Source organism: Chiloscyllium plagiosum, unplaced genomic scaffold, assembly GCF_037043375.1.
Source record: "Chiloscyllium plagiosum isolate Xiang-an unplaced genomic scaffold, Cpla_swu_hap1 HiC_scaffold_1, whole genome shotgun sequence".
NCBI lineage: Eukaryota > Metazoa > Chordata > Chondrichthyes > Orectolobiformes > Hemiscylliidae > Chiloscyllium > Chiloscyllium plagiosum.
The window spans coordinates 155,180,978-155,205,350 of NW_028270139.1; the positions used below are offsets into that span (position 1 = coordinate 155,180,978).

The window sequence follows — 24,373 nt, forward strand, 5'->3', positions numbered from 1 at the left end:
ATTGCATATGAAGTGTACATATGGAACGTACACTTAAAGTTTAAGATCAGGTACTTGTATGGAAAGGGTTAATTACATTGAACCTCTGGGAACCAAATTTTCAGATAAGATTGGGTATTGCCAAACAGGAACATCACACAATGTACCTATCAGATTGAACAATCATCAGAGGCGACCACTTCATAAAATATATGATGCAGCTTGTAACACCATTAAAAACAGGAACAGGAGGAGGATGTTCAACCCCTCGAGCCTGCTACACCATTCCATAGGATTATGGCTTAGCCAACATTCCTCATTGCCACGTTCCTACGTTTTCGCCTTGATTGCCCAACTGATCAGGAATCCATTTACCTCAGCCTTCAATATACATAAGGACTCTGCCTCCACAGCTCTCTGTGGCAAGGAGCCCCAAAGAATCTCAACACTCTGAGAGAAGCTCCTCCTCATCTCAGTCTTAAGATGCCACTCAGCCCATTGACCCTGTTCCAGCTATATGACAGAGCTAGGTAATTAGTCTCACTCTCTTGATCTTTTTTATAAAGAAAGATCATCACTATGAGACATCAGGTCTATTTCCCTCATCTTGTCAGATACTCCTGGAACCCCTGAGTATTTTCAATGTTTTCTATTTTTATTTAAGGTTTTCAGCTTCTGCAGTATTTTGCTTTTTATTTTAATATTACATGATTGCAGCTTAATGGGAGTATTTTTTTTTGTCAGCCACACTGTTGCAATTGTGAGTCAATGTCATGAGGTGGAAATCACTATAGCCCCAGATGGCCATAGCTTCTCAAAATAAACTTGGTGGCACGTTTTATCCAAGAGAGACCACGCCTCAACCATTTCAATGTGATCTCAGCCAGCGCAGTCTGTGAACTCTCACTGTTGGCATTATTCTGCATCGCAAACCAGCCAATGAGCTCTCCAACTCCAAGATCCTCTGGATGAGCAGAAATTTCCTTCAACGAAATAAGACCATAAGACATAGGAGCAGAAATTAGGCCATTCAGCCCATCGAATCTGCTCTGCCATTCAATCATGGCTGATAAATTTCTCAACCCCATTCTCCCACTTTCTCCCCGTAATCCTTGATCCTCTTGACAACCAAGAATCTATCTCCATCTTAAATATAGTCAATGACCTGGTCTCCACAGCCTTCTGTGGCAGTGAATTCCATAGATTCACCACTGTCTGGCTGAAAAAGTTTCTCCTTATCTCCGTTATCAAAGGTCCTCCCTTTACTCGAAGGCTGTACCCTCTGGCCCTAGTCTCTCCTACCAATAGAAACATCTTCCCAACATCCACTCTGTCCAGGCCATTCAGTATTCTGTAAGTTTCAATTAGATCCCCCCTCATCCTTCTAAACTCCATCGAGTCTAGTCCCAGAGCCCTCAAACGTTAACCTCATATATTAAGCTTTTCATTCCTGGGACCATTGTTGTGAACCTCCTCTGAACACACTCCAGGGTGTGGGAAAATCACTTTCTTCAGTCTTTACTGCAAACTCTGCTCATAAATTTGTGATCAAATGATAAGCGCATGACCTTATTGCTGTTGTGTGTGAATGTGTGTGCTTCTGTATGGATATAAAAGTATGCTATGATACATGTGTGAAGTAACACCCTGGAAATCAAGCCTTTTTATTCCAGAACACATCTCAAAAGTTAAAGATTTTATAGAAGTACTCAAAATTCCCCAAATTTGACGTTTCTTTTAGACTTAAGTTGATAGAAAGCATGTAGCAGAATCTTCCTGAAACACAAACTGCAGTTTATTATAAATCAAAAGACTCTAGCTCTAGGGGAGCTATCAACATTTAACTCTACTTGTTAACACTTGTATAAAATTCCCCCTCTACACACATTTACAGATAGGCCAAAAAAAGAGTGTCATGGATGGAGGGAAAGACTGAGAAGGCAGTTCAATAGCACCTGCCCACAGGGTTCACTGAGGTGGCCTTTTGGTTTGGCAGGATGTGCTGCTCCTTGGTCTTCCTTCTCTAGGTATTTTCACTTGCTACAAGAGGCAGAGGGTGATTGGTTCAAATTGAAAACAGTTTCAGACATACGAGTTAAATCCACAGCTGAAAGCAACTGATGAGGAGAAATGAACTTGCCTTCTTCAGGTTCGAGATGTTTTTGTGCTGCAGAGCAAAAATGTCTCTTTCCCCTGAGATCCAATGGCATCTTACTCATCATTCACGTTTCAGCTACCAGGGAAGTTTTGACAGGCAAGTCCTTAACAACTGGTTGCTACTCCACAGACCAATCAGCTGCTTTTACCAGCCAGATCTCCCTTCATACACATCCCCTGGCTCCAGCTCATCTGCAGTAACTTCCCCCATTCCTTGAGCATGCAGTAGTGTGTAAAACATGTACAATGAGTGTCAGATAACTTGCTTTTAACATGTGCAGTACTGCTTCAATCCTTGGTTAATAAAAGAGTGTCTTTTTTCCTATTCAAATAGAAAATAGAGGGAAAATAAAGAGAAACAGCTTCACAATGTATGAAGTCTGGCAGAAACATCATTCACTGTTTTTATGTTGAGTTGTGCGACCATTGCTTCATTTATGAACGAGATAGTAATTTTTCTCAAACCTCAGATTACAACGGGATCTTGATCAGATGGGCCAATGGGCTGAGAAGTGACAGATGGAGTTTAATTTAGATAAATGCAAGATGCAGCATTTTGGGAAGCAAATCTTAGCAGGACTTGATGGTAAGGTCCTCAGGAGTGTTGCTGAACAAAGAGACCTTGGAGTGCAGGTTCATAGCTCCTTGTAAGTAGAGTCACAGGTAGGTCGGATAATGAAGAAAGCGTTTGGTATGCTTTCCTTTATCGGTCAGAGTATTGAGTACAGTAATTGGGAGGTCATGTTGCGGCTGTACAGGACATTAGTTTGGCCACTTTTGGAATATTGTTTGCAGTTCTTGTCTCCTCCCTATCAGAAGGATATTATGAAACTTGAAAGGGTTCAGTAAAGGTTTACGAGGATGTTGCCAGAGTTGGGGGATTTGAGCTATAGGGAGAAGTTGAACAAGCTGGGGCTGTTTTCCCTGAGCATCGGAGGCTGAGGGAGTCCAGAATTAGAGGGCATAGGTTAAGGGTGAGAGAGGAAAGATATAAAAGAGACCTAAGGAGCAACCCTTTTTCAAGCAGAAGGTGGTACGTATATGGAATGAGCTGCCAGAGGAAGTGGTGGAGGCTAGTACAATTGCAACATTTAAAAGGCATCAGGATGGGTATATGAATAGGAAGGGTTTGGAGGGATATGGGCTGGATGCTGGCAAGTGGGCAAGATTAGGTTGGGATATCTGGTCGGCATGGATGAGTTGGACCATCTCTCTGACTCTTTGACTCTTACCATTTGCTACTTTATCTGCCTAGCTGAGTACAGGGAGTACAGCCTATTAAGCTGTGGATTGTGGTTCATTCAAGGGAACTCCTTTAGTGATCCTTCATTACTTCATGAAAACTTACTGAAAATGACACTGCTATTATAGCCAAAATAAAAACCTACTCAATAGCATTATAATGCAACAGGAAGCTCAGCTGGACTAGTCACATCAATACTGTGGCTACAACAGCAGGTCAGAGGCTAGGAATAAGACCCAAGATTGGAAACAGAATTGGGCTATTCAGCTCATTGAGTCTGCTCTACCATTTGATCCTGTCTGATATGTTTCTCAACCCCATTCTCCTGGCTTCACCCCATAACTTTTGATCCCTTACTAACCAAGAACCTATCTAGCTCTGTCTTAAATATACTCAATGGCTGGCCTCCACAGCTTTCTGTGGCAATATGTTCCACAGATTCACCTCCCTTTGACTGAAGAAGTTCCTCCTCATCTTAGTTCATCCCTTTACTCTGAGGCTGTGCCCTCAGGTCCTCAATTCTACTACTGAGAGAAACATCTTTTCCATATCCACTCTCTCTACAGTAAGTTGCTCATCTCCTGATTATCATTTCCTCTAAGCTCCATGGCCTGAAAGGGAGGGAGATTAGAAAATCTCATCACATTTAAGGCTCTTTTCCAGCCTTCTCCTATGGTATAAATTTTTGAGTGTTTCCTATGAACTTTTAAACATGCAAATTAGAGTAGAAAGTAGGTAATTTGGCCACTTGAGTCTATTCCACCATTTTATAAGATCATGGATCAGTTTTTTCAAGATGGAGGTTAACATACAATGATCAAGGCATATGGGAGAGGTCACGAATAGGGTACAGAGTTCAATGATCAACTATGATCATAATGAATGGCCTCCTCATCTTCCTATCTTCTGTGTTTCTATGCTCTGATTGATGTTGTTTGTGGTTTTCTATTTATGTTAGACAATGTAATGTATATCACAGAGAGTGGGATCTGTTGAGTCGGATATCTTGAAATTTATTTACAGCACTGTGTATTTACATTGTTATGATATCAAAGATATATATATAATTTGGGTTCTTTGCTTACTAATATAACTGCATGTTATACACATAACTATCAGACCTATATTAACTCCATTATGGAGAGAGAATTACTGATGGTGAGGCATGTACCTTGAAATCAGATCAGCATATGTCATGAAATGACCTAATTATCTTCAACATATAGGTGTGTCTGGTCTGGAGTCTGTACCATAACACAACACTAATGTTAGCCATTGCTTTCCTGTTCCCCTGCACCCACCCCACCATTCCTTGGACTCCCTTGTCATTCAAGAATCTACCCAACTCAGCCATAAAACTATTTCATGATCTAGCCCCACCAATCTCTGGGGAAGAAAGATTTCTCAGACACATAGCTGTCTCAGAAAAATAAATTTGTATCTCTGATGTAAATGGGAGACCTGTTATGTTCAAGCTGTGTCCTGGAGATCTTGTCTCTCTGACTGGGGAGGCCTCCTGTCAGAATCCACCTTATGGGTGCCCTTGTGATCTCAAACTCAAATAGATCTTCCAGCCCAAAATGGCAACAGAGTAGGACGCTTCAGTCAAAGCTTATCCATTCCACTTTCTCTTTTTCTTCTCTTTTTCTTTTGCCTTCTTCTCTCCTGGCCTCCACCAATGACTCCTGGTCTCCTCTGACAACTCCCTCCTCACTGCAGACATGATAAGGGGTCCACTCGGCCTGGCGCATTGGCCTGCTGTGGCGGCCTCCTGGCTTGGCGTAGCAGTGTCTCAGCTTGCCGTCTCCTCAGCGTGGTCTCCCAGTCTCGAGGTGATTCCACAGCGATCTCCCAGCCTCACGAACCTCGAGGTGAAGCCCAGATTAGTCTGGAGCCAAGGACTGGCGCAGACATGAGGCCAGGTGCCAGTGTGGTCTGGGTCGGAAGACTGTTGTTCTGAACTTTAACTTCTGCAATGCCGGATTTTTTATTTCTCTATTTTCTAAGATCCTGTAACCAAAGAAGGTCTCCCTCCTCGAGGAAGGATGTGGTGAAACTTGAAAGGGTTCAGAAAAGATTTTCGAAGACGTTGTCGAGAGTGTGGTGCTGGAAAAGCACAGCAGGTCAGGCAGCATCTGAGGAACAGTAGAATCAAGGGTTTGGGCATAAGCCCTAATTCCTGATGAAGAGTTTATGCCTGAAATGTCGATTCTCCTGCTCCTCGGATGCTGCCTGTCCTGCTGTGCTTTTCCAGCACCACACTCTTGACTCTGATTTCTGGTTTCTGTGGTCCTCACTTTCTCCTTTTCAAAGATGTTGCCAGGGTTGGAGGGTTTGAGCTATAGGGAAAGGCTGAATAAGCTAGGGATGTTTTCCCTGGAGCATTGGAGACTGAGGAATGACGTTATAGAGGTTTATAAAATCATGAGGGATATGGACAAGGTAAATAGACGAGGTCTTTTCTCCAACATGGAGGAGTCCAGAACTGGAGGGCGTAGGTTTACAGTGAGAGGGAAAAGATTTAAAAGGGACCTAATTGACAATGTTTTCATGCAGAAGGTGGTGTGTGGACAGAATGAGCTGCCAGAGGAAGTGGTGGCGGCGTGTACAATTACAACACTTAAAAGGCATTTGGATGAGTGCATGAATAGGAAGGGTTTGGATGGATATGAGCCAAGTCCTGGCAAATGGGAATGGATTAATTTAGGATAACAGGTCAGCATGGACGAGTTGGTCCAAAGGGTTTGTTTCCGTGCTGTACATCTCTATGGCTCACTGACTCTAGTTTTATTGGGGTACCTTTGTACCTAAGATGACGCTGCAAGTGGTGACTTATTAAATCATTTGAGTATGTTGGACAATAAAGCAAATTCTAACTCTAATACATGCTCTGGGTTTCCTGTCCTTTAACCCTCAGTACCACACAGGTCGGCAAATTCACTGAGGGAGCGTTGGGAGAAAGAAACTTTCCATCTCACTCCTCTTATTAGCACGGAATGGAAGCGTGGGGGATTTTGTTTTAAAAAGTAAAAATAAAGTGAAGTATTGGTAGAGTCAACAAATTACTTTGTGCCAAAGCACTCAAACTGATTTCGATTCCTTTCACGATGCAGACTGCTACGTGTGTGTAACTCACTGGGGAATTCATCAGGAGCGATCTATTTCACAGCTAGTCTCACTCCTAGGAATACAAATTGCAGCAAGTGCTGCATCTATGTGGTGTATAGACTCACTGCTCGCACTTGACATTGCCATGTGAAGATTAGGCACCGAAGATTGATCAATTTTTTTTTCAGCTGCGTTTTGCAGCACGGTGCTTTTGTAATGTAAAACGGAACATGTTTCCAATTTGGAAGCCCAAACCTTAGAATCTGCAGGTTGATATCAGATAGCCAACTCTATTTACCACAACACTCCTTCAATAATTTAGGTTTCTGAACTGCAGATGGACAGATCAGAAGAAACTTGAACAGAGATCCCAGGGATGTCCAACGTCACCATTTCTGTGTAAAAGCAGAGCTTGAAAAATGTCAGGAATGCGATTCTCATTATTCTTGGATTTCAGGAGTGACAGAGAATAAAGGGGAGCGAGTATGACAGAAAACAAAATATTGTTGGGGAAACTCAGCACGGTGGCTCAGTGATTAGCACTGCCGCTTAACAACACCAGGAACCCTGCTTCAATTCCCCCCTCGAGCGACTGGTTATGTGGAGTTTGCACATTCTTCCTGTGTCTGTCTGAGTTTCCTCCAGGTGCTCTGGTTTCCTCCCACAGCCCAAAGATGTGCAAGTTAGATAGATTAGCCATAGGAAACAAAGTGTTACAGGGATAGGGTGGGGGGAGGGTCTTTGCAAAGTCAATGTGGACTCAATGGGCCAAATGCCCTACTTCCAAGCTGTAGGGATTCTATGAGTTCTGGCAGTGACTGTGGAGAGAAATCAGACTCAGCATTTCATGTCCAGTGAGCCTTCTTCAGGAGTCACAGAATCACACAGCACAGAAACAGACCCTTTGGCCCAACCCGTCCATGCTGACCGGGTTTCATAAACTGTACAAGTCCCATTTGCTGCATTTCCCCCATATCCCTCTCAAATGCCTTTAAATGTTGCAAATGAATCTGCACCATCCTATGTGTGAAAAAGTTGCCCCTTGGGCCCCTTTTAAAACCTTCCCTTCTCACCTCAAACCTATGGCCTCTAGTTTTGGTCTCCCCTACACTGGGTAAAGGCCTTGGCTCTTCACCTTATCTATGCCTCTCATGGATTTTATAAACCTCTGCAAAGTCACCTGTCAGCCTCCCATGCTCAAGGGAAAAAAATCCCAGCCTAAATATCCTCTCCTAATAACTCAAACCCTCCAGTCTCAGTAACATTCTTACAAATCTTTTTTACATGCTTTCCAATTTAATAACACCCTTGCTATCGCAGGGAGACCAGAATTGTAAGCAGTACTCCAAGTGGCCTTACCTATATCTTGTACAGCCATAATATAAAGTCTCAACTCTTGTACTCAATGCTGTCACTGATTAAGTCAAGCAAGAAGCCAAATGCCTTCTTCACTATCCTGTAATGCCACTTTCAAGGAACATTGAACTATGAACCTGTAATTCAATGTCTCTCTGTTCGGCAACACCCCCCAGAGTCCTACCATTAACTGAGTAAGTCCTGCCCTGGTTTGAAATACCAAAATGCAACACATCACATTTATTGAATTTAAACTCCATCTGCCATTCCTCAGCCCAGTTGATCAAGATCCTATTGTACTCTTAGATAACCTTCTTCACTGTCTACCATACCACCAGATTTGGTGTCATCAGCAAATGTACTGACCAAGCCTCCTATATTATCATCTGAATTTTTAATATAAATGATGAAAAGCAATGAACCCAGCACCAATCCTTGTGGCACACCACTGGTCACAGCCCTGTGACAAACAACCCTCCATCACTATCTTCTCTCAAGCCGATTCTGAATCAGTTGGGTAGCTCTCCCTGGATCCCATGTGACCTAACCTTGCTAATTAGTATATCTTGCAGAACCTTATCGAAGACCTTGCTGAAGTAGGAAGTAGATGTGTAAACATATGCGCAATTTTTAAAAAAAATGTGTAATATAGCTAGAGAGGTAATATTTGGAGACTTTGATGATGTAGATGATGAGAAACACAAAGACGAAGGTGGGGATGAACAATTATCTCTGTCATGTGCACGAGAGCTTTCTCAATCAATTTTCTCCAGCTGAAATCCTGAGACTTGAATAGATAATCTTGGCTGACATATCAGGTCAGCACTGGTTGGACATAAAAAAAAACATGGCATTATTTCAAAGATGTGCAAAGAATGTTCTCTCCGATTGTCTTATTTATTTCTCAACCAGCGTCACTGAGAATGAATATCCCTTATGTCTAGTCATTGTCACAGTGCTCTTTGTGGGATCTTACCATGCCCAAATTGGCTGTTGCATAGCCTACATTCTTACGGTGTCAGTATTTCAAAAGTGCTTCCTGAGGGTTAAGTGCTGGAATGTCCTAATGTTACCCAAGATGCCGATGGAAATGCTAGCTTTTTTTGTTCATTTGCAAAGGGAATTCACTGGAACTTGACTTGACGTTTCTGACAACAGAAACAAGAAGAAGTGACCCAGGGCAGCATGGTGACTTAGTGGTTAGCACTGCTGCCTCACAGTGCCAGGGACCTGGGTTTGATTCCTGCCTCGGGTGACTGTCTGTATGGAGTTTGCACATTCTCCCCCGTGCTTGCGTGGGTTTCCTCCGGGTGCTCCGGTTTCCTCCCACAATCCAAAGATGTGCAGGTTAGATGCGTTGGCCATGCAAGATTGCCCATAGTGTTAGGTGCTTTAGTCAGGGGTAAATATCGCATCGGGGAATGCGTCTGGATGGGGTACTCTTCAGAGGGTCGGTGTGGACTTGTTGGGCCGAAAGGCCTGTTTCCATATTGTAGGGAATCTAATCCAATTTAATCAAAGATGTCCGTATTATTGTCACAATTGCACCTGATTGAATAGTGGCATTCATCTGTCACCCTTCCATTGTCTGGCTTGTACATAATCCGAATTCAATCTGTGTGGTTGGCTGTAGTCTAGGCTGTAATGTGGGGCGAAGAGTTGGTGTAGTGGTAAAATCACTAGGCTAGCAATCCAGAACTCTGGGCCAATGTTCTGAGGACATGTGTTCAGATACCACAATGGCAGATAGTGGAATTTGAATTTAACAAACTCATAAAAGCCTAGTGGTGACCATTGAACCACTGTTGCTCGTCATAAAACTGGTTCAGTAATACCCCTTTAGGGAAGGAAACCCGCTCCTTACTTCAACTCCCTCTCCCACCTGCATCTACCTATCGCTTTCCCAGCTAACTTTCCCCAGCCCCAGCACACCATCCTATTTATCTCTCAGCCCCCCTCAACCCCCATCTCCTCCCACCACATTCCTGATGAAGGGCTTATGTTTGAAACATCGACTCTCCTGCTCCTCGGATGCTGCCTGACCTGCTGTGCTTTTTCCAGAGCCCCACTTTTCGACTCTGATCTCCAGCATCAGCAGTCCTCACCTTCTTCTGTTTCTTACCTGGTCTGGCACATCTGTGACACCAGACCATAGCAATGTGGGTGGCTTAACTGATCTCTGAGACAATCAGTCAGGGATGGGTCTCATCAGAGACACCCTCATCCTGTCAATGAACTGAATCCAGTTAACTGAACAAGCAATCACTCAGCACCCCCTCCTCAAGGCCACCCAGTGATGCATGTCAATGCTGCTTTGCCAGTGTCACTCATATGCCAGAATCAAATAAAATTGTCCAATATCTGTATTGACCACACCACATATTTCCTACCATCTGTGAAACATTTACTCTTTCACTGGTACCAGGCAGTATTTATTGCTCAACCCTTGAACTCAGTGACTTAGGAGACTATTTGAGAGAGCAGCTAAGAGTCAACCACATTGCTCTGGGTCTGGAATCACGTAGGCCAAGCCATAGAAGAATGGCAGATTTCTTTCCCTCAAAGACATTAGTGAACCACATGATTTTTTTTAGTGATGCTTGATGATAATTTCATGGTCATCATGATTGAGGCTAGCATGTCAATTCTAGATTTTATCAATTTAATTTAAATTCTACACCTTTGCATGGTCGGATTTGAACCCATCATTCTACAGCATTAACCTGGGTCGCTGGGTTACTAGCCCAGTGCCATTATCACTCTGTCACTGGAGGTTAAAGCAAAGGTCTGCCAATGTTTAAAATGGGGAATTGATTTTTTATTTCTCACCTCTCTGACTTTCTGTACATTATACACTCAGAGGCTAACACCAGAAGCAATTAATGCTTTATTGATCAACACCTATTAAAAAAAGACAAATTGGATGGGTGTCTCATGAATAGTAGAAGATAAATATAGAGAAAGGTGGCTTAGTTTAGGGTTCATGCATTAAATGTTTTCCTCAGCTGTAGGGTATTTGGGATGTTCAAGTCAGAAAAGTTTGGTTTTGTCGAATATTATATGTAAAATATCATGGTCAAATATGGCAAACTCATCACACAGTTAGACCATAAGACCATTAGACACAAGAGTAGAAATTAGGCCATTCAGCCCATTGATTCTGTTCTGCCATTTAATCATGGTTGATAAGTTTCTCAACCTCATTCTCCCATTTTCTCCCCATAACCCTTGATCCTTTTGATACTCAAGAACCTATCTATCTTAGTCTCAAATATACTCAATGATCTGGCCTCCATAGGTTTCTTTGTTCATCTGGTGATGTAGGCATCTCTGGCTTTTAATGTCCAACCTGAGCTGCCCTCAAGAATAATAACAACTTGCTTTAATGTATTAATAAACAAACTATGTCCCTGAGCCATGTAAAGAAACAGACAACAAGATTGGACAAAAGGTTTGGTCAAATAGGCAGGTGTTATGGAGCATCTTAAAGAAGGAAAGCTCGACAGAGAGGTGAAGAGGTATTGATAAGGAACTCCTTTGGCCTTTGGCAGCTGCAGACATGGCTTCCAAGAACCATGGACGTCCCCAGCAAAATAGGGTCATGAAAAGAGACTGGAATTGGACGGTAAAGATACCATGGAGGTTATGTGGCTGGAGGACACTATGGAGGTAGGGCATGGAAGGATTTAAAAATATGTATGTGAGAATTTTAAAATTGAGAATATGGTGTAGTGGCCTTTTCTATCACCTCACTGCAGTCCATCTGATGATGGAATATTAATATTCATGGAACTGAGCAGCAGCGAGGAAGGAATGGCCCTCCAAGCAGGGAGAATGTGTGAGTGAACAGGAAAATATGGAGGTGGTGGTGCTCCCATACATTTGAGAAAGGTCCTCACTCTCTCAGTGGTAGGGGCTTTGGGTTCCAGTAGCAAAGCAACGGTGACATATTTAATCAGGTAAGGCAGAAGGTGCAATAACTTTTTAGATTGAAGAGAGAGAGAGAGAGAGAGAGAGAGAAGAGAGTTCCAAAAAGAAACTGGCAATTGTTCGATGAGATTGTAAACTGGACTCTGGAGGGCTTCCAGCAGTGTGTAATGTGGCACTTTGTAATTCTGATGAATTCAAATGACTGAAAACTGGCACAATTTACATGGAGTTGTTAAGTTTTTATGAAGCAGTAATTCAAGTTTCATCTCAGCAAACAGAACAGGGGAGTGAGGTGCAGCTAATTACACTGTCGCTCTGTCAACATTCACCATATTAGTTAAAATTCATTTTATTCGAAATTGTATGCCACAAAGTAACATAACTCACCAAAAGCAATTTTATACGAGGTGTAACTTCACAAAGACTCCTCTCAAACTCGGAGACCATGTAGGAGATAGTACAAAGCCTCTTTTACCTGATTTATTTGTTGAAAATCTTAAGTTTTCTCTTTAAACTTTGTAGAAGAATTTTCACAGGTTTACGTGTAAAGTGAATTACAGCAACACAAATGTTGTTATCCAATGCTGCTTTTCACTGCACCCGTCCTCTTGCACTGTTTGTGCAGCCTTGCCTCTAAATTGTGCCCCCTAACTTGCCTTCACTGCGAGCTGCAATGAGAGGGACCCATCCCTCAAGGCAGCTGTAAACCTTGCCCCCAGGGTCAGGGAGATTTATTCAATATCAATGACAGGTGTCACTAGCTGCAGTATCTAGAGCATTGTTTGCGAGACACTGCTCTCTTAATGATTCTGAAGTGAGGCACTGATGTGACATGGATGAATGTGGCAGTAATTCCCTGCGCACCATACAATATTGTAAACATCACTGAACCAACTAAGAATTTGCGAACATGAGCGATTGGATTAATGCTGAAACAGACTGGGGAGGGAAGCAGAGGAACATGGGCAAGCCCCAGTTTGAAAGCTACTTATTTCCCTCCACTTCATAGGATTAAACACGGGGAATAACTGTTTAGGATGGACAGCTTAGAAACGGGTCCCAATTGATTTGACCCAATCAATCCATATCAATGTTCATGCTCCACTTGAACCTCTTCCCATTTTTTAAAATCTTAATCTACCATCATAACTCTCTATCTATCCCCTTCTCTCTGAAGCTTGTTCAGCTTTTCCTGAAATGATTTATTCAATTATCTTCAACCCATGATTGTAAATTCTGCAGTTTCATGACCTTTTTGGTAAAGAAATTTCTTGCAAAGTCTTTATGGATTTCTTGTTAAATTATCTTTTATTGACGGTCTCTCGGTTCTTTTTCATTTTTATTCATTCGGGGGGAAATGCGTGCTTCACCTTTGGGCAAGCATTTATTTTTCATCCCTAATTACCCTTGAGAAAGCAGTGGTGAGCTGCTTTCTTAAATCACTGCGGTCCTTGGAGTATAAATAGACTTACTATGTTGTTAGGGAGAGAGTTCCAGGATCTTGACCCAGTGATAGTGAAGGACTGATGATATATTTCCAAGTCAGGATGGTGAGTGGCTCGGCTTGGAACTTGCAACTTCATAAATGTGTCCATTAATGCAGTGCGTTGATGTTCCAAATAACTGCTGCACACAATATATTAATATGTAGTTTCTTAAGAAGTGACTTCTCTCATCATTGTGTCTGAATAAAATGATGCCACTATTTGAGTTCAATTGATTTCAATAAATCTTGCGATTTGTGAGCAATCACTGGACAGTAAGATGGTGTAAAGCGACTGACTATTTGTAAGAATTCACCAAGCTCTTTTAGAGAAGGAACCTTGTGCTGTCTCCAACCTAATCTGACCTACACGTGACTCCAACCTGTGCATCTTGCTCAGAGCAGTGAGGTATGGGCAATAAATGGTCCGTTTCCAACATTATCCACATCACAAGAAGAACAAAACAAAAAGGTTATTTGAGATGTTTCCGACAGGTAATGATGCATTGTACGAAAGCATTTCAGAAAAGGCCTGGAGCTTAGACATTCCAATCATTATTAATATTTTAAAAATTCAGCCTTTGGGAAAGCCAGGCTTGGTCTTTATGATCTGTGTTCATCAAAGCAGTGTCTGCGCTCTGGTTTGACGTGAATGATCCTGTGGCACTTCTCTATCCTGCCAATCGGGCATGTTCTCATTGGAAAAAAGATCAAGGTAAGTTTGTCAGGTTTCTAAAGGGGCCTGGCAATACAGTCCAGTATGAATTACTTCAGCCCTGTTCGTTACAGCACACTGAGAGGAAGTGGGATGAGGAGCGAGGGGGTGCAGTGCAGGGTAAATTCTGTGCAAACAATATTTCACTGAATGTCTGATCAATTTGTAGAACAGACTCCCTGGGGAGATGGTGGAAGCAGTTCATTTAGATGCAAATTAGATAGATTTATTTCAGAAAATAACATTAGTAATTTAAAACATGACAGAACATGGGGTCTTCCTTGCCTCATTTCTGGGGTCTGGTTTGACTAACTGAGGTCAATTGCTATGAATAATTAACAGCGCCATCAGTGTATCATGTGACCATCAGGAGGGTAAGAGGTGAATGAGATGGACCTTGGTTGTCTGTATTTTGATTAATTCAAAATTTCCTGTTACTTTAATTTAACAACTAACTTAGCAGTTTAGCTAAAACACAGCACAAGTCAACTGTGTAGAATTCTTGTACAGCATCCACTTTCCATTCTGTCGTATTCTTATGAAACCAGCCACTATCAGTTGCCACCGATCCTCCTTTTGATACTGGGTTCAGGAGTCTGGTTTACTGAACAGTGGTAAAGGATGAACGACCAGTGAGTCACTATTCTGAAGAAGAGTCCTCTTGGACTTGAAACCTTAACTCTGTTCCTCTCTCTGCCAATTTCTGCTGAATTTCTCCAGCCTTCTTTGTGTTTGTTTCAGATTTCCAGCATCTTTATTAAAGAGGTGCTGCGCTGTTGGAGGGGTAATTCTGCAGCTGCGATGTCAAACTGTCTGACCTCATAGGTATCTAAAAGATCCCATGCCATTATTGTGAAGTAGAGTAGGATAGATGTTCCCATACTTCCATCCGTTGTATAAAGCAATGAAAGTGTTAATGTTAATGTTACAGTAACCTCAGAGCATAGAACAGTACAACGCAGGAACAGACCCTTCGGTCCACCATGTCTGTGCTGACCATGATGCTATTCTGTATTAATCCCACCTGCCTGCACCTGGTGTATTCCACTGTTTTCTGCCTCTTCATGTGTCTGTCTAAATGCCTTTTAACCTTTGCTGTTGTATCTGCTTGTATCATTTCCCTTGTTAGCACATTCCAGGCACCGACTACCCTCTGTGTAAAAGCAAAACTTGCCTTGCACATCTCCCTTAATGCCCCCTCATATTTGACCTGTCCACTCTAGGGAAAAGTCTCCAACTATCCACTCATAATTTTATATACTTCAACCCTCAGCCTCTGACACTTTTGTGAAAACAATCCAAGTTTAGCCAACCTCTCATTTTAGTTAATACACTCCATTCTTGACAACATCCTGGTGAACCTCCTTTGCACCCTCTCCAAAGTCTTTACATTCTTCCTATAATGTGGAGACCAGAACTGTGCACAGCATTCCAAATGTTGCTTGACTAAAGTCTACAGCTACTTTTATACTCAGTGCCCCAACTGATAAAAGCAAGCATGCCATCCCTTGTGTTGCCACTTTCAGGAAGCTATGCACTTGTACTCCAAGATAGCAGTGCTCCTAAGGGTCCTGCCATTCACTGTACAGTTTCTTCTTACATTTGACCTCCCAAAATGCACCACCTCACCCTTACCTAGATTAAACTCTTTCCAGCTGATCTATGTCCTGCCTATCTTTTGACAACCTTCCTATGTACAACTCCATCAATTGTTGCGTAGCTTACAAACTTACTAATCATATCATTGACATTTTCAGTCAGATCCTTATACATATTACAAGTATTAAAAGTCTCAATATTGATCACAAACTTCCAGTCAGAAAAATGCCTCTCCACAACTACCTTCTGTGACCTATGGCCCAGTCAATTTTGCATTCAACTTAGCAACTCACCATGGATTCCTTGAGATTTGATCGTCTGGACCAGCCTAAAAAGAGGGGCATTGTCAAATGCTTCAGCAAAGTAGATAACATCCACTGCGTTACCCTGATCAATTATCTCAATTACTTCTTCAAATAGCTCAGCCAATTTTGTGAGACAAGACCTCCCCTGCATAAAGCCATTGCTGACTCTTCCTAAAAAGTCCATACGTCTCTAAATAAAAGTAAACCCTTTTTCATTGGGGAATACCAATGCAAAGTATTCATTAAGGACTTGATCCACCTCATCTGGCTCAATAAATAAATTCCCTCCTTTGTCCTTATTCTTTCTATAGTTACCCTCAGGCTCATAATATATGAATAAAATGCCTTGGCAATCTCTTTAATCTTACTTGCCAAGGACATTTAATGACCCCTTCTTGCCCTCTTAATTTATTTTTAGAGTTCTTTTCTACACCCTTTATACTCCTCAAGGACCTTCACGGATTTCTATTACCTAAACCTGACATTTATTTATTTATTTATTCATTTTCTGGGACGTGGGCATCGCTGGCTGGCCAGCATTTATTGCCCATTCCTAGTTGCTCTTGAGAACCGCTGCAGGCCACCTGCTGTGGGTTGACCCACAATGCTCTTAGGGAGGGAATTCCAGGATTTTGACCCAGCAACACTGAAGGAACAACGATAGATTTCCAAATTAGGATGGCAAGTGACTTGGAGGGAAACTTGAAGGTGGTGCTGTTCCCATATATCTGTTGCCCTTATCCTTCTAGATGGAAGTGGTTCTGTGTTTGGAAGGTGCAACCTGAGGATCTTTGGGGAATTTGTGCAGTGCACCTTGTAAGTAGTACACATATGGTTTCTTTTCCTTGTCCTTTTTAATTGAACTTGCATTTCTCATCGTCTGAGGATCCTGAATTTTGCCGTCCGAATTTTTTATCCTCACAGGAACATGCTGGTCCTAACTCTGGTCAACTGGCCTTTAAAATACTCCAGATGTCAGATGTGGATTTGCCCTCAAACAGCTATCCTCAATCTACCTTTCCCAGTTCCTGCCTAATAGTGTTGTAATTAGCCTCCTCCAGTGTAACATTTTCACCCAAGGACCAGTCTTATCACTTTCCATAAGTATCATCAAACTTATGAATTATGATCACTGTTCGCAAAATGCTTCCCTACTGAAACTTAGACCACCTGGTTAGGCTTATTCCCCACTATAAGATCTCGTATGGCCCTTTCCCAAGTGGGAGTACTCACATATTGTTTCAAGAAACCCTCCTGGATGTGCCTAACAAATTCTGCCTCATATAAGGCCCTGGCACGAAGGGAATTCCAGGATAAATTACTCAGTAGTGAGGCACATTTGGCAAGATTGTGTGAGCAAACTTGCTAAGGCTCACAGAAGGAACCCCTTCATGATTTGGGTGGCACGGTGGCTCAGTGGTTAGCACTGCTGCCTCACAGCGCCAGGGACCCAGGTTTGATTCCAGCCTTGGGCATCTGTCTGTGTGGAGTTTGCACATTCTCCCATGTCAGCATGGGTTTCATCCGGGTGCTCCAGTTTCCTCCCACAGTCCAAAAGATGTGCAGGTCAGGTAAATTGGCCATGCTAAATTACCCATGGTGTTAGATGCATTAGTCAGAGGGAAATGGGTCTGGGTGGATTACTCTTTGGAGGGTTGTATGGGGTCGTTGGGCTGAAGGGCCTGTTTCCACACTGTAGGGAATCTAATCCAGTCTAAGATATCCATCAAAATGAACACTTTGTCAATTTCTGGTAAAATTAAGCCCCATAGTTATTGCTGCATTTTTGCTTGTTGGAACTTACTGTGTTGAAATTGGCTGGTGCATTTCTGACACAGAATATACAGCAGACAAACAGGCCATTCAGCTCAAACAGCTGTCCTGGTATTTGCATTTCACTTGAGCTCCTTCTAATCCTTACTTGCGTAATGTGTCTTGGGAAGGCAATGGTCTCGAGGTATTTATTGCTGGACTATTAATCCAGACACCCAAGTACTGTCCTGGGGACCCGGGTTTGAATCCCACCATAGTAGATGGTGGAATTTGAATTCAATAATATCTGGAATTAAGAATCTGATTATGATTGTGTGTTAATTGTTGGAAAAACCCATCTGGTTCACTAATGCCAATCTTACCACAGCAATGTGGTTGAATCATAATTGTCTCTGAGCAATTAGGGATGGGCAATAAATGCTGCCCAGTCAGCAATGCCAACATCCCATGAATAACAAAAAAATCTCTATTAACACAGTTTTCTCATCCCTTCTACAAATGCTTGCCAAATGTCTCCATAAATATGCTATTCATCTGAATTGCTCCCTGTGCCATCAAGGTACAGATTGCCATCAAGGTACAGATTGTCATCACTCTCTTGTGAAATAAATTATATCGCAATAGTGTAATCACTTCAGTGTACGTCATTGGTCCTAAGTGCCTTCAGGTGCCCTGAAGATGTGAAAGGTGCTCGACAATAGTAAACCTTCCTCTTTTTTTTTAACTGAGTATTTGAATCATCCTTGTTCTGATAGACTAATGGCAGAGTTTGGATTGCTTTCCTCATTTGCCTTATATCCTGCCAAATATTTTCATGCAGCTATTTTACTTCCACTCTTATAGAAGTGCTTAAACTGTCAGTTGCAAAGTTGCAAATTAGATTTTTCAATTGAAGTAATTTTGCATTTAAACTAGCAATCGATTTTTCCGCCTGAGCTGTTATTTTGGGTGTTGATACAGCATCTGATTGTTCCTGTGCAGTTATTTTTTTCTCTCTGCTTCAGACATGGTCCATCATTACCTCAGAATCTATTTGTTTTTCTCAAACTAGCAAAGAAGCACTGAACATTTGAAGCTGTTTCAGATCTTCACTGTGTGGCAGTTTCATGAACTTGAGCAAACTGCAAGTGAGAGTAGACCATTCAGCCTATCTAACTGTATGCATGCCTATCCAACTATGCACATTTTGAGGGCTCTTGTGTGCAGCAGTAGCATCCCTGCCTCTAGACCAGGAGACCCAGGTTCAAGTCCCACCTGCTTCAAAGGTGTGTAATAACATCTCTGAACCATTGGTCCAAGAAATATCTGGATTTACCCTTTTCCCAACCCCACCATGCCTTATCTCCATCAACTTCCCTCCGATATCAAAGACTTGCACACAACAATCTAGCTTGACAGTCTGATTCTGAGAGTCTGCAGGGCTGTGCTGTTAGTGCAGTTGTTTGGGAGTTTGGTCAGATTATACTTTATTCACTGGTGGGATGTAGGTATCACTGGCTGGGCCAGCATTTATTACCCAAACCTCATTACTGCTGCAACTGAGTGGCTATTTCACATGGCAGGTAAGAGGCAACCATATTGTTGTGGGTCTGGAGTCACATATAGGCCAGACCAGGCAAGATTGGCAGATTCCTTTCCCATTACGGCATTACAGAGTCATAGTATCTTACAGCCTTCGGACCAAACTGGTCCATGCTGAACAAAATGTCCGCCCAAAATGTCCGTCCCTGCACTTGGCCCATATCCTTCTAATCCTTTACTATCCATGTATTTGTCCAATTGCCTTTTTATTGTTGTTAATGTATGCGCCTCCACCACTTCTGCTGGCAACTCATTCCATATGCATGCCACCCACTGTGTAAAAAGGTTGTCCCTCTTTTATTCTTTCCTTTCCCACCTTAAACTGATGCCCTCTAGTCCTCAATTCTCCAACGCTAGGAAAAACCCTATCCATGCCTCTCATGATTCCGGAAGATCCCATCTTAGTCTCCTGCATGCTAAAGAAAAAAGTCCCAGCTTGTCTAACCTCTCCCTGTAACTCAGACCCTTGAGTAATGTTGAAGGTAATCAATCAGGATTTTTTCCCACCAGCTCGTTGGTCAGGGTTGGCCATTATTGTTATTATTTAACAAAAATGTTGAGAGAGTCCTTGCAGAGTAGCCAGTTCTTTAGTCCATCAACCCCCATTGGCCAGTAGATATTCCCCCTTTCCAGATATGATTTGGAGATGCCCCCGGTGTTGGACTGGGGTGGACAAAGTTAAAAATCACACAATACCAGGTTATGGTCCAACAGGTTTAATTACCACCTGATGAAGGAGCATCGCTCCGAAAGCTAGTGTGCTTCCAATTAAACATGTTGGACTATAACGTGGTATTGTGTGATTTTTAACTTTCCAGATATGATTCACCTCTCTCTGGATTATTCTGTGCAGTTCTGCCTCCTTACCTAAGGAGGGTACACTTGCCATAGAGTGTCATGAAGATTCACCAGGCTGATGCTTGGGAATTCAGAATTCACTGAAGCTTGGAAAGGTGGGAAGGAAAAGCCAAGGAACTATAAAGTGGTGAGTCTTATGACAGTGTTGTGTAAGTTGTTAGAGGGGATTCTAAGGGACAGGATTTACATGCATTTGGAAAGGGAAGGATTGATTATGAATAGTCAAGTGGCTTTGTGGGAAATCATGTCTCACTACCTTGATTGAGTTTTTTGAAGAGGTGACAAAGAAGATTGATGAAGATAGAGTGGTGGACATTGTCTGTATGGACTTCAGTAAAGCATTCAACAAGGTTCCGCATGGGAGACTGGTTAATAAGGTTAGAACACATGGAGCTATCCAGTTGCATTAAAAATTGGCTTGAAGGTCAGAGACAAAGGGTGGTGGTAGAGGGTCATTTTTCAGACTGGAGGCCTGTGACGAGCTGTGTGCAACAAGCATAGGTGCTGGGTCCACTGCTTTCCACCTTTTATATTAATGATTTGGATAGGAATGTAGGAGGTAGGTTTAGGAAGTTTGCAGCTGACACCAAAATTGGAGGTGTCGTGGACAGTGATGAAGGTTACCTCAGATTACCAAAAGGACCCTGATCAGAAGGGCCGATGGGTTGAGAAGTGGCAGGTGGAGTTTAATTCAGATAAACGTGAGGTGCTGCATTTTGGTAAAGCAAATCAGGGCTTATACAATTACTAGTAGGGCCCTGAGAAGTGTTGCTGAACAAAAAGATCTAGGGATACAGATGAATAGTTTCTTGAAAGTGGTATTGCAGGTAGACAGGGTGGTGAAGAAAATGTTTGGTATGTTTGACTTCATTGGTCAGTGCATTGAGTATAGGAGTTGGAACATCATGATGCAGCTGTACATAACACTGATGAGGCCACTTTTGGAATACTGTGAATAATTCCGGTTGCCCTTCTATAGGAAGGATGTTGTTAAACTTGAGAGGGTGCAGAAAAGATTGACAAGGATGTTGCTGGGACTGGAGGGTTTGAGCCATAGGTAGAGACTGAACAGGCTGGGGATTTTCTTCCTGGAGCATCGGAGGCTGAGCGGTGACCTTATAGAGGTTTATAAAAGCACGAGGGGCATGAAGAGGGAGAATAGACAAAGTCCTTTCCCTGGATAGGGGAATCCAGAACGAGTGGGCATCGGTTTAGGGTGAGCGGGCAAAGATTGAAAAGGGAACTAAGGGGCAACTTCTTCACACAGAGAGTGGTATGTGTACGGAATGAGCTGTCAGAGGAAGAGGTGAAGACAAAAAAATCTGTAGATGCTGGATTCTAAAGTAGACATGCAGGAGGATGGAAGAACACAGCAAGCCAGGAAGCATCAGGAGGTGGAGAAGTCAACATTTTGGGTGTAACCTTTCTGCAGAGGAAGTGGTTGGCGCTGGTACAATTACAACATTTAACGGGCATCTGGATGGGTATATGAATGGGAAGGGCTTCGAGGATTGTGGACCAAATGCTGACAAACGAGACTAGGTCACATTGGGATGACTGGTTGGCGTGGACGAGTTGACCCAAAGGGTCCAGTTCCGTGCTGTATAGCTCTGTAAGAATGAGTGGGGATCTGATTGAATCGTATAAAAATCTGCCAAGGATGGACGGACTGGCTGAGGGATGATATTTCCCCTCATTGGTTAGTAAGGAGAGTCAGGGTCTCAGGATACGTGGTAGATTAAGATGAGGCACAATTTGTTCACTTCACAGATGGTGAACCTATCAAATTCTCTACCACAGGGAACTGTATGGAGGATAGGCTACTGAATATGTTCAAGAAGAAAAGTAGATTGATTTCAGGACGCTAAAGAGTATGTCAAAGGGAAAAAGTGGAAGCAGAGTATCGAGAGAAAATATCAGCCATGATTATAATGAATGGCATGGAGAGCCAATGGTCTGAATAGCCTACTCATGCTCCCAGTTTCTTTGTTTCTGGAAGTCATTAATCTGACGACCTCTCTGTCTCTCAGTTGGACATTAAAAAAACTTTGATGGCGCAATTCTGAAGCAGAGGTCAAGCGTTGTCCTGATCATCATGGATAATATCTATTTCTCAGCTGACATTGTTCGAGAGAATCTAGTCATGACTACATTTTGACTTGTGGCTGCTTTCTGTGCACCAGTTGTCAGTTGTTGTACCTCCTAGGCAACAGTATCTAAACTTTAGAAATACTTCCTCAGTAGTCAAGCATCCCCTGGTTGTGAAAGATGCTGGAGAAGCACAAGGCTTTCTTTCTCAACCAGTTTTGACCCGGTTCTTTGATAAATGCATAAGAAATAGGAACAGATGTAAGCCATTTGCGTCCATCGAGTATGCTCCACCAATCAATGACATCTTGGCTAATCTGGTAATCTTCAACTCTGCTTTCCTGCCTTTACCCCATAATCCTTGATTCCTTTATTGAATAAAAATGTCTAACTTCATCCTCATAACAATTAACCCAGAACTAACTCATTTTCCTTCCATGGGTAAGGAGAACAAACCAGCACGTAGAATTTGAGGTGTAGTCTGACTAAGCAGCTTCCCTGCTCTTCCACTCCAAAGCCTTTGTAGTAAAGGCCCGCGAGAACCATTATCCTTCCTAATTGGTTACAGTTTATCTGCATGTTCACTGGATGCGCTCCTTCGCCCTTCTCATTTATTTACTCTCTACTCAACCGAGTTTAGACAATAGACAATAGGTGCAGGAGTAGGCCATTCTGCCCTTTGAGCCTGCACCACCATTCAATATGATCATGGCTGACCATCCTTAATCAGTATCCTGTTCCTGCCTTATCTCCATAACCCTTGATTCCACTATCCTTGAGAGCTCTATCCAACTCTTTCTTAAATGAATCCAGAGACGGGGCCTCCACTACCCTCTGGGGCAGAGCATTCCACACAGTCACCACTCTCTGGGTGAAGAAGTTTCTCCTCATCTCTGTCCTAAATGGTCTACCCTGTATTTTTAAGCTGTGTCCTCTGGTTCGGCACTCACCCATCAGCGGAAACATGTTTCCTGCCTCCAGAGTGTCCAATCCTTTAATAATCTTATATGTCTCAATCAGATCCCCTCTCAGTCTTCTAAACTCAAGGGTATACAAGCCCAGTCGCTCCAGTCTTTCAGTGTAAGGTAATCCCGCCATTCCAGGAATTGACCTCGTGAACCTACGCTGCACTCCCTCAATAGCCAGAATGTCTTTCCTCAAATTTGGAGACCAGAACTGCACACAGTACTCGAGGTGTGGTCTCACCAGGGTCCTGTACAGCTGCAGATGAACGTCTTTGCTTCTATACTCAATCCCTCTTGTTATGAAGACTTGCTCTGTCTCATTAGAAACTGCAGCCCATGCTAATGTTCAGTTTTTGCTTCCAGAGGGAATAGAAAGAATTAGCGACTGTGTTACGCCAGACAGCATCTATTTGTTTGAGGCAGGCGTGTCACTGACATGAACTGACTTAGCGAGGAAGGAGGGTCACAATCAGAGAGGTGCCCATGCCTGGCCTGTCAGTTTGGTGCTCTGTGCTCGGCAGAACTGCTTCAGGAGGACTGTCCTGCTGTCAGCTTACAGCCTCATCGTATCAGCTCCTTCGTGCCAACCGCTGAGCGGATGCTCACTTTTCTGACAGCGCCAGCAAGGCATTCAACAGACGGGCTGCTTTCCTGGAATAGGTTTGGATTGGCGTGATAGAGAGGGCAGAGGGGCTGGGTAAGTATCTGCTGTGTTCCAAAATCATTAGCCATTAGCTACAAAGAGTGACAAGTTACCCAGAGTGAAAATAAGCACCCGCCGTTTTACTTCTATTCTGCATGTACTGAATAAAAGTGTTATAAATAGCGATGTGAAATAAGCTCCTGATGGTTTAATGGCATGTTATATTGACAGTTGCAACATCAATAGGTACTGATAATGATAAACGCACATGTACACTGCAGAATTAATGTGCATTAAACACTCGAGTTCCACCTGCCAGGTTTCTGGTTAATTCAGGGAATACCAACTTTTGCTTCAGGTAGATTATACCCATCTGCTGCCCCAGAAGTCTATATCAGTGCAAACCACTTGACATATTTTAACATGTTACTCTACATGTGCCAAACAAACCCCATCTTCTTTTTCCCTCTGGGATTTGATAAGATTACCCTTGGCTTAATGGTAACCCTCACTCACTCACATGATTAGACCATCGAACCTCAGACAGTACAGTACAGAAACGGGCCCTTTGGCCCATGATGTTGTGCCGA

At 42.8% G+C, this 24,373-nt stretch overlaps 2 protein-coding genes across 3 annotated transcripts in view; one reads left to right on the forward strand and one right to left on the reverse strand.

The window, feature by feature from the left end:
- Positions 1 to 24,373, forward strand: part of LOC122553785 (dedicator of cytokinesis protein 2-like) — a 1,246,386-nt gene that overhangs the window by 493,544 nt on the left and 728,469 nt on the right. The window lies entirely within an intron of this gene.
- Positions 1 to 24,373, reverse strand: part of LOC122553933 (uncharacterized) — an 86,001-nt gene that overhangs the window by 22,182 nt on the left and 39,446 nt on the right. The gene's annotated exons all lie outside the window — the stretch shown is intronic.